This window comes from Salmo salar, chromosome ssa12, assembly GCF_905237065.1.
Source record: "Salmo salar chromosome ssa12, Ssal_v3.1, whole genome shotgun sequence".
NCBI lineage: Eukaryota > Metazoa > Chordata > Actinopteri > Salmoniformes > Salmonidae > Salmo > Salmo salar.
In genome coordinates, this window is record NC_059453.1 from 5,260,162 (window position 1) to 5,271,775 (window position 11,614).

Below are 11,614 nucleotides of genomic sequence, written 5' to 3' on the forward strand. Positions count from 1 at the left end.
AGTTTTTGCCAGTCCTGTCTGGTCCAGCGATGGTGGGTTTGTGCCTGTAGGTGACGTTGTTGCCGGTGATGTCTGGTGAGGACCTGCCTTACAACAGGCCTTCAAGCCCTCAGTCCAGCCTCTCTCAGCCTATTGTGGACAGTCTGAGCACTGATGGAGGGATTGTGCGTTCCTGGTGTAACTCGGGCAGTTGTTGTTGCCATCCTGTACACTTAATTATCAAGCCCAGGTGGAGCTCCTCAGTAACAGAGTAAAACTTCATTATCAAGCCCCAGTGTAACTCCTCAGTAGAGTAACACTTCATTATCAAGCCATAAATGGGCCCTTGGCCCTGTGGACAACAGGTAGAGTGGAGCAAATACCACATAACGACAAAGCAAAAACTGTTTTTTAGAAATGCTTGCAAATTTATTACAAATAAAAAACTGAAATACCTTATTTACATAAGTATTCACACCCTTTGGTATTTGATTAGGGTCCTCATTAGCTGTTGCAAAAGCAGCAGCTACTCTTCCTGGTGCATTTTCTATGCGACATAAGAGAGCAGAGTGTACACTACACAGAGAGAGAGACAGAGAGAGCGAGACAGAGACACAGAGAGCGACAGAGAGACAGAGGCACACAGAGAGACAGAGAGAGAGAGAGAGAGAGAGAGAGAGAGAGAGAGAAAGAGCAGAGTGTACACTAGAGAGAGAGAGAGAGACAGAGAGAGAGAGACAGAGACACACAGAGAGACAGAGAGAGAGAAAAAGAGCAGAGTGTACACTAGAGAGAGAGAGAGAGAGTGTACACTAGAGAGAGAGAAAGCGCAGAGAGAGAAAGAGCAGAGTGTACACTAGAGAGAGAGAGAGAGAGAGAGAGAGAGAGAGAGAGAGAGAGAGAGAGAGCAGTGTACACTAGAGAGAAACTGACTACAACAGGTGATCACATCACATGTGTTCCCTGAGGCAGCATTTAGAGGTCAGGGGTCAAAGGTGTTAAAGGAAGAGCGGAAGTCCCTCTCCCAGTTCCTGTCCTTCTCCTCCCTCCTGCTCTCCTCCTTCATCCCCCTCCTCCCCCGCTCTCCCGACCCTCCTTCCCCGTCCGTCTGACTGCCTGTGGGTCTTTAGGTTGGAAGTGTGTGACCTTAGGTCGGGGTGTGGGTCCGTACCCCAGGCCTCTACTGTCCCTCTTCAGGACGGTCCGGACCGGCTGTTTGTGACCCTCCCCCGCGGGCCCCAGCCCCCCCCCAGGGGTCCATCCGGAGCGCAGCATCATCTGGTAGGCGGGGGTGGAGGGGGGGCAGGGCGGGAGAGAGAGAACAGGTAGAGGGTGGAGGAGAGGTGCGTCTCTGGAGGAGAGGAGTAGTGGACACTGCAGACTGGACACCACTGGGTCTGATTCTGGGTGGACTGGTTCTGATGGGTCTGGACTGCTGCTACCGCTGGGGGAGAACTGGGGGGGGGGAGCAGAGAAAGAGAGGAGCAACAAGGGAGGAGAAAAATGTGAATCTCCTTGACAACAAACCTTCAATCACAGGTCTTATTTCTACACTAGGACAGAGGTAGGAGAGCCTGTTCCTGGAGAGCCTCAGATACTGCAGGATGGTGTTCCAGCTAGGTACCTACCACACCTGACCAACTGATCTAACTGATCAGTTCAGGGACTGTCTATAGTCACCACACCTGACCAACTGATCTAACTGATCAGTTCAGAGACTGTCTATAGTCACCACACCTGACCAACTGATCTAACTGATCAGTTCAGGGACTGTCTATAGTCACCACACCTGACCAACTGATCAGTTCAGGGACTGTCTATAGTCACCACACCTGACCAACTGATCTATCTGATCAGTTCAGGGACTGTCTATAGTCACCACACCTGACCAACTGATCTAACTGATCAGTTCAGAGACTGTCTATAGTCACCACACCTGACCAACTGATCTAACTGATCAGTTCAGGGACTGTCTATAGTCACCACACCTGACCAACTGATCTAACTAGTTCAGGGACTGTCTATAGTCACCACACCTGACCAACTGATCTAACTGATCAGTTCAGGGACTGTCTATAGTCACCACACCTGACCAACTGATCCAGTTCAGGGACTGTCTATAGTCACCACACCTGACCAACTGATCTAACTGATCAGTTCAGGGACTGTCTATAGTCACCACACCTGCCAATATCAGTTCAGGTATGTCTAAGTCACCACACCTGACCAACTGATCTAACTGATCAGTTCAGGGACTGTCTATAGTCACCACACCTGACCAACTGATCAGTTCAGGGACTGTCTATAGTCACCACACCTGACCAACTGATCTAACTGATCAGTTCAGGGACTGTCTATAGTCACCACACCTGACCAACTGATCTAACTGATCAGTTCAGGGACTGTCTATAGTCACCACACCTGACCAACTGATCAGTTCAGGGACTGTCTATAGTCACCACACCTGACCAACTGATCTAACTGATCAGTTCAGGGACTGTCTATAGTCACCACACCTGACCAACTGATCTAACTGATCAGTTCAGGGACTGTCTATATTCACCACACCTGACCAACTGATCAGTTCAGGGACTGTCTATATTCACCACACCTGACCAACTGATCAGTTCAGGGACTGTCTATAGTCACCACACCTGACCAACTGATCAGTTCAGGGACTGTCTATATTCACCACACCTGACCAACTGATCAGTTCAGGGACTGTCTATAGTCACCACACCTGACCAACTGATCTAACTGATCAGTTCAGGTACTGTCTATAGTCACCACACCTGACCAACTGATCTAACTGATCAGTTCAGAGACTGTCTATAGTCACCACACCTGACCAACTGATCAGTTCAGGTACTGTCTATAGTCACCACACCTGACCAACTGATCTAACTGATCAGTTCAGGGACTGTCTATAGTCACCACACCTGACCAACTGATCTAACTGATCAGTTCAGGGACTGTCTATAGTCACCACACCTGACCAACTGATCAGTTCAGGGACTGTCTATAGTCACCACACCTGACCAACTGATCTAACTGATCAGTTCAGGGACTGTCTATAGTCACCACACCTGACCAACTGATCTAACTGATCAGTTCAGGGACTGTCTATAGTCACCACACCTGACCAACTGATCTAACGGATCAGTTCAGGGACTGTCTATAGTCACCACACCTGACCAACTGATCAGTTCAGGTACTGTCTATATTCACCACACCTGACCAACTGATCAGTTCAGGGACTGTCTATAGTCACAACACCTGACCAACTGATCAGTTCAGGGACTGTCTATAGTCACCACACCTGACCAACTGATCAGTTCAGGTACTGTCTATAGTCACCACACCTGACCAACTGATCTAACTGATCAGTTCAGGGACTGTCTATAGTCACCACACCTGACCAACTGATCAGTTCAGGGACTGTCTATAGTCACCACACCTGACCAACTGATCTAACTGATCAGTTCAGGGACTGTATATAGTCACCACACCTGACCAACTGATCAGTTCAGGGACTGTCTATAGTCACCACACCTGACCAACTGATCAGTTCAGGGACTGTCTATATTCACCACACCTGACCAACTGATCAGTTCAGGGACTGTCTATATTCACCACACCTGACCAACTGATCAGTTCAGGGACTGTCTATAGTCACCACACCTGGTCTTCCAGGTGGGTTAAATCAAACATGAAGTGGCTGCGTCAGTCTAGTATGGTCGACCACATGACAGTACGGTCCCTGGCTGTCTGTGTTCGCTAACCTGTGGTCAGTCAGTCAGTCAGTCAGTCACTAACCTGTGGTGAGTCAGTCAGTCAGTCAGTCACTAACCTGTGGTCAGTCAGTCAGTCAGTCAGTCACTAACCTGTGGTCAGTCAGTCAGTCACTAACCTGTGGTCAGTCAGTCAGTCACTAACCTGTGGTGAGTCAGTCAGTCAGTCAGTCACTAACCTGTGGTCAGTCAGTCAGTCAGTCAGTCACTAACCTGTGGTCAGTCAGTCAGTCAGTAACCTGTGGTGAGTCAGTCAGTCAGTCAGTCACTAACCTGTGGTCAGTCAGTCAGTCAGTCAGTAACCTGTGGTCAGTCAGTCAGTCAGTCACTAACCTGTGGTCAGTCAGTCAGTCAGTCAGTAACCTGTGGTCAGTCAGTCAGTCAGTCAGTAACCTGTGGTCAGTCAGTCAGTCGGTCAGTAAGTCAGTCACTAACCTGTGGTCAGTCAGTCAGTCGGTAAGTCAGTCAGTCAGTCAGTCAGTCACTAACCTGTGGTCAGTCAGTCAGTCAGTCAGTAACCTGTGGTCAGTCAGTCAGTCACTAACCTGTGGTGAGTCAGTCAGTCAGTCAGTCACTAACCTGTGGTCAGTCAGTCAGTCAGTCAGTCACTAACCTGTGGTCAGTCAGTCAGTCAGTCAGTCACTAACCTGTGGTCAGTCAGTCAGTCAGTCAGTCACTAACCTGTGGTCAGTCAGTCAGTCGGTCACTAACCTGTGGTCAGTCAGTCAGTCAGTCAGTAACCTGTGGTCAGTCAGTCAGTCGGTCACTAACCTGTGGTCAGTCAGTCAGTCGGTCAGTCAGTCAGTCAGTAACCTGTGGTCAGTCAGTCAGTCGGTCACTAACCTGTGGTCAGTCAGTCAGTCGGTCAGTAAGTCAGTCACTAACCTGTGGTCAGTCAGTCAGTCGGTCAGTCAGTCAGTCAGTCAGTCAGTCAGTCACTAACCTGTGGTCAGTCAGTCAGTAACCTGTGGTCAGTCAGTCACTAACCTGTGGTCAGTCAGTCAGTAACCTGTGGTCAGTCAGTCAGTCGGTCACTAACCTGTGGTCAGTCAGTCAGTCAGTAACCTGTGGTCAGTCAGTCAGTCGGTCACTAACCTGTGGTCAGTCAGTCAGTCAAACCTGTGGTCAGTCAGTCACTAACCTGTGGTCAGTCAGTCAGCAGTCAGTAACCTGTGGTCAGTCAGTCGGTCACTAACCTGTGGTCAGTCAGTCAGTCAGTAACCTGTGGTCAGTCAGTCAGTCAGTAACCTGTGGTCAGTCAGTCAGTCGGTCACTAACCTGTGGTCCTGTGTCTCTCTCCTGTAATGGTTGTGTTGACCCATCTGTCTCCCATGCCGGTCACCCGTCTCATGGTCACAGTCCTGCGGAGACCCGTAGTGGTCCAGTTCCTCTAGGACCCCGCTATGCCCCGCCATCCTAGCCAGCTCCCTGGCGTCCCGGCCCTGCGTGTCCACCACACCGCCCCCTGCTGGAGGAGGAGCCTAACGACACCCTGCTGCCCTGCCGCCGCTGCACACATCACACCTGTCCACCACCAGCTGTCCTGGAGAGAGAGTCAGGGAGAGAAAGAGGAGAGATAGAGAGAGAGAGAGAGAGAGAAAGAGGAGAGATGGAGAGAGAAAGAGAGAGAGAAAGAGGAGAGATGGAGAGAGATAGAGAGAGAGCGAGAGAAAGAGGAGAGATGGAGAGAGAGCGAGAGAAAGAGGAGAGAGAGAAAGAGGAGAGATAGAGAGAGAAAGAGGAGAGATAGAGAGAGAAAGAGGAGAGAGAGAGAGAGAGAGAAAGAGGAGAGATGGAGAGAGAGAGAGAGAGAAAGAGGAGAGATGGAGAGAGAGAGAAAGAGGAGAGATGGAGAGAGAGAGAGAAAGAGGAGAGATGGAGAGAGAGAGAAAGAGGAGAGATGGAGAGAGAAAGAGAAAGAGGAGAGATGGAGAGAGAGAGAGAGGAGAGATGGAGAGAGAGAGAAAGAGGAGAGATGGAGAGAGAGAGAAAGAGGAGAGATGGAGAGAGAGAGAAAGAGGAGAGATGGAGAGAGAGAGAGAGAAAGAGGAGAGATGGAGAGAGAGAGAGAAAGAGGAGAGATGGAGAGAGAGAGAGAAAGAGGAGAGATGGAGAGAGAGAGAGAAAGAGGAGAGATGGAGAGAGAGAGAAAGAGGAGAGATGGAGAGAGAGAGAGAGAGAGAGAGAGATGGAGAGAGAGAGAGAAAGAGGAGAGATGGAGAGAGAGAGAGAGAAAGAGGAGAGATGGAGAGAGAGAGAAAGAGGAGAGATGGAGAGAGAGAGAAAGAGGAGAGATGGAGAGAGAGAGAAAGAGGAGAGATGGAGAGAGAGAGAAAGAGGAGAGATGGAGAGAGAGAGAGAAAGAGGAGAGATGGAGAGAGAGAGAGAAAGAGGAGAGATGGAGAGAGAGAGAAAGAGGAGAGATGGAGAGAGAGAGAGAAAGAGGAGAGATGGAGAGAGAGAGAAAGAGGAGAGATGGAGAGAGAGAGAAAGAGGAGAGATGGAGAGAGAGAGAAAGAGGAGAGATGGAGAGAGAGAGAGAAAGAGGAGAGATGGAGAGAGAGAGAGAAAGAGGAGATGGAGAGAGAGAGAGAAAGAGGAGAATGGAGAGAGAGAGAGGGGGAGAGAGAGAGAGAGAGATGGAGAGAGAGAGAGAGAGAGAGAGAGAGAAAGAGGAGATGGAGAGAGAGAGAGAGAGGGAGAGAAAGAGAGAGATGGAGAGAGAGAGAGAGAGAGAGAGAGAGAGGGAGATGGAGAGAGAGAGAGAGAGGGGAGAGAAAGAGGAGATGGAGAGAGAGAGAGAGAGAGAGGGGGAGAGAAAGAGGAGATGAGAGAGAGGGGGAGAGAAAGAGGAGATAGAGAGAGAGAGGGGGAGAGAAAGAGGAGATGAGAGAGAGAGGGGGGAGAGAGAGGAGATGAGAGAGAGAGGGGGAGAGAAAGAGGAGATGAGAGAGAGAGGGGGGAGAGAAAGAGGAGATGAGAGAGAGAGAGAGAGAGAAAGAGGAGATGAGAGAGAGAGAGAGAACGATGAGATGAGAGAGAGAGAGGGGGAGAGAAAGATGAGATGGAGAGAGAGAGAGAGAGGGGGAGAGAAAGAGGAGATGGAGAGAGAGAGAGAGGGGGGAGAGAAAGAGGAGATGAGAGAGAGAGAGAGGGGGAGAGAAAGATGAGATGAGAGAGAGAGGGGGAGAGAAAGATGAGATGAGAGAGAGAGGGGGAGAGAAAGAGGAGATGGAGAGAGAGAGGGGGAGAGAAAGAGGAGATGGAGAGAGAGAGGGGGAGAGAAAGAGGAGATGGAGAGAGAGAGGGGGAGAGAAAGAGGAGATGGAGAGAGAGAGGGGGAGAGAAAGAGGAGATGGAGAGAGAGAGAGGGGGAGAGAAAGACATTAAGAAGAATGTATAGAGAACATTTTGGTCATGTAGCAGACACTCCTCAGTAAAGCAGTTTTTAGCTAAGTCAGTGTTAGTAAGAGAAGACAACCGGTGTTAAAGACTAGCGCAACGGGAAGGAGGTTGGTTCGAGGGCAACGGGAAGGAGGTTGGTTCGAGGGCAACGGGGAGGAGGTTGGTTCGAGGGCAACGGGGAAGAGGTTGGTTCGAGGGCAACGGGGAGGAGGTTGGTTCGAGGGCAACGGGAAAGAGGTTGGTTCGAGGGCAACGGGAAGGAGGTTGGTTCGAGGGCAACGGGAAAGAGGTTGGTTCGAGGGCAACGGGAAAGAGGTTGGTTCGAGGGCAACGGGAAAGAGGTTGGTTCGAGGGCAACGGGAAAGAGGTTGGTTCGAGGGGCAACGGGAAGGAGGTTGGTTCGAGGGCAACGGGAAAGAGGTTGGTTCGAGGGCAACGGGAAAGAGGTTGGTTCGAGGGCAACGGGAAAGAGGTTGGTTCGAGGGCAACGGGAAAGAGGTTGGTTCGAGGGCAACGGGAAAGAGGTTGGTTCGAGGGCAACGGGAAAGAGGTTGGTTCGAGGGCAACGGGAAAGAGGTTGGTTCGAGGGCAACGGGAAAGAGGTTGGTTCGAGGGCAACGGGAAAGAGGTTGGTTCGAGGGCAACGGGAAAAAGGTTGGTTCGAGGGCAACGGGAAAGAGGTTGGTTCGAGGGCAACGGGAAAGAGGTTGGTTCGAGGGCAACGGGAAAGAGGTTGGTTCGAGGGCAACGGGAAGGAGGTTGGTTCGAGGGCAACGAGAAGGAGGTTTGTTGGGGGCATGTTAGCGTTTTAAAGGGGAAACAGGACTGAAGGCAAAAAGTTTGCGGTAGGTTGTTCCAATAAATGTAAAAAAAACTTGAAACCTGATATATTTTCACTTGACATACTCCACCAAACAATAAACACATCTTAAGAGTTTTGAAAATGTTGTCATAGAGCTTTTAAATTGAACCTGGCAAACAGATGCATTTAGAACAATGCATTTGATTATTATTAAATTGAATACAAACCGTGAATCCAGTACTTATACTACTGGCATCCTTATGTAGTGAGTTTGACTCCTCCTGATGAGGTAGTCCTGCCTGGGACTTCAAAAATAATCAGGGTCACCCTCGGGCCAAAGAGGGCAATTCCTCTTGTTCAAATGGTCAGAACACTGAGGTGATTTGATTAAACTGCCCCAGGTTGAACCGGGCTATGGTCTAATGGTCAGGACACTGAGGTGATTTGATTAAACTGCCCCAGGTTGAACCGGGCTATGGTCTAATGGTCAGGACACTGAGGTGATTTGATTAAACTGCCCCAGGTTGAACCGGGCTATGGTCTAATGGTCAGGACACTGAGGTGATTTGATTAAACTGCCCCAGGTTGAACCGGGCTATGGTCTAATAGTCAGGACACTGAGGTGATTTGATTAAACTGCCCCAAGTTGAACCGGGGCTATGGTCTGTCGCGTGACTGGGTGAAACCGGTGAGGGAGGTGCGCCCTGCTCAAATAGAACTGTAATCTTAAAATATATGTAAGACACTTAGGAGGCTGCTGAGGAGAGAACGGCTCATAATAATGGCCGGAATGGAGCAAATGGAATGGCATCCAACACATGGAAACCATGTGTTTGATGTATTTTCTAACATTCCACTGATTCCACTCCAGCCTTTACCACAAGCCTGTTCTCCCTAATTAAGGAGCCACCAACTTCCTGAGGTAAGAATACTCCATTTTCTAGCAAATAAACCATTTTTATCAAAAGCCCCACTTTAGCATGTGAAAACACAGCATCCTACTCATTAGTCTAGTCTACATGCTTCACCTAGGTCACTTTTGTTTTGAGCTATCTTCCCCGTGGGCTTTGAGCGGGGCACCTGGCTCACACCCGGGAAGCAGCCCGGTGATAAAAACGAAAATCGCTTTTCACTCCACCAACCCGGTCTAGTAATCCATCTCCTACTTGGTTTCTCCCCGTGGGAGACCATCCCTCCTGTTACCTACCTGGAAGTTGACATCCACCCCCCGGGACAGCAGGCCTCTCACCCCAGACAGGTCACCTTCCTGGGCACAACGCAGCAGTCTTAGCCCCTCCAGCTCCGTGGTAGCACTGGTGGTGCTAGCCTGCTGCCTGCTAGCCTGTGGGAAAGAGTACTTTAGTTACATTTCGGTCAATCAGCAGATGCTTGACTGATGCATCTGGAGTGTGCAAAGTTGTCAAGGCAAAGGGTGGCTACTTTGAAGAAACTCAAATATAAAATAGATTTTGATTTGTTTAACACATTGGTTACTACATGATTCCATGTGTCATATTTCATAGTGTTGATGTATTCAATAGTATTCTACAATGTAGAGAATAGTACAAATTAAGAAAAACCCTGGAATGAGTAGGTGTCAACTTTTGACTGGTACTGTGTATATATACTGATGAAATACTTTATTTTTAAATCATACATGTCATGATCATAGATGATGTAGCTACTAGGGTATATTTGTTGTGTTTGTGGTACCTGGACGTGCTGCCCTGCTCTTCCCCTCCTCTCTCTCGCTCCCAATCTTCCCCTCGGCTCCATTCCTCGTCTCTCCCCTCCACCCCCCTCTTCTATGAGGCTTTGATAGAAGCGCCGTGCCTCCTCTCCTCCGAGGGTGCTGGGTTGAGGTCCGGTGGCTGCGCCTGCGTTCCCCGACCACAGCAGCTCTTCCTCTCCGGCAGGGGTGAAGTAGCTTAGTGAGCTCATGGCTGGGCCAGTTGGTCGGCGGCGCCGGAATAGCTAGTTGACCGCTAGACAGGCTAGGCGACACTAACGTTACAGTCACCTAAAACACAGCTGACCAGTCGAATAGTGATTAGATGTGTGTAAACGAGGTAACTGACGTTCGTGAATCACTTTTCTGGAGTCTGGAAATGTCGGTCTAGGTTATTTTCTTTACACAGCTAGTTAACTACAGTGGCTAACTCAATGACTAGTCTAATTCCTCCACAATAGTGTTACTTTTAGTTAGTAGCTAAGTGTAGTTAGCTAGCCTCAACCAAATATATTGTCTGTGCCTCAACGCTCGGTCGTAAAGGCTAATAGGTAGCTAACGTTAGTTAGCTGGCTGGGACTTATCAAACAGAATTAGCTATGGGCAGCTAGCACACTGAATTTAACTTTAGGTCCCTGGATATTTAACAAAAAGTTATATATATAATCAAGAGTTCTCAAATGTAAATAAAAAAAATAAATGCTAGCAAAATAGTTAGTTCACTACCTGAGGTAAAGTAGCGTGCCTCCATCTTTGTTGTTGTTGGAGTGCGGCGTCATGTCCACTATTTTCTACGTCACGCATTATAGCTCACGTCACCCTTCTGCTGACTGGAGTTGGTAACGCAGCAAAATCATTTTAGGACACATTTTACATTACTTCAGTCAAACAAAATAAGCACATAGGTCTATAGCGCCTAAATGGTGTACCAGTCGATATGAAATATTGGTGTTCCACATTTATTGATATTCAGACCAAAATATGTTGCATTAATCAAATAATTTTTATACTGAACAAAAATATAAATGCAACATGCAAACATGTCAACGATTTTACTGAGTTACAGTTCATATAAGGAAATCAGTCAATTGAAATAAATTCATTAGGGCCTAATCTATGGATTTCACATAGATTAGGGTGAGCATAGGCCCACCCACTGGGGAATCAGGCCCATCCAATCAGAATGAGTTTTTCCCCACAAAAGGGATTTATTATAGGCAGAAATAGTCCTCAATTTCATCAATTGTCCGGGTGACTGGTCTCTGACGATCCCGCAGGTGAAGAAGCCGTATGTGGAGATCCTGGGCTGGCGTGGTTACACGTGGTCTACGGGTGTGAGGCCAGTTGGATGTACTGCCAAATTCTCTAAAACGACTTCGGAGGAGGCTTATGGCAGAGAAATGAATATTAAATTCTCTGGCAACAGCTCTGGTGGACACTCCTGCAGTCATCATGCCAATTACACACTTCAAAAGTTGACACATCTGTAGCATTGTGTTGTGTGAACAAACTGCACATTTCAGAGTGGCCTTTTATTGTACCCAGCACAGGGTGCACCTGTGTAATGATCATGCTGTTTAATCAGTTTCTTAATATACCACAGCTATCAGGTGGATGGATTATTTTAGCAAAGTAGAAATAATCACTAACAGGGATGTTAGCAAATTTGTGCACAACATTATAGAGAAAGAAGCTTTTTGTGCGTATGGAACATTTCTGGGCTCTTTTATTTCAGCTCATGAAACATGGGACCAACACTTTGTTTTTGTTCAGTACACAACCAGCGCCTGTGTTTTCTCTGACATGGTGGAATAACATTGATGGAAACATTCATGAGGTTGTGAATGTTTTTCATGTCAACAACTTATCAATGTTATCATAACTAAGAGAGTTCATTCCTTAAGTACA

The 11,614-nt window shown here is 48.3% G+C and overlaps 1 pseudogene; it reads right to left on the reverse strand.

The window, feature by feature from the left end:
• Positions 1-784: 784 nt before the first annotated feature.
• Positions 785-10,426, reverse strand: LOC106563974 (G patch domain and ankyrin repeat-containing protein 1-like; annotated as a pseudogene).
• Positions 10,427-11,614: the final 1,188 nt, after the last annotated feature.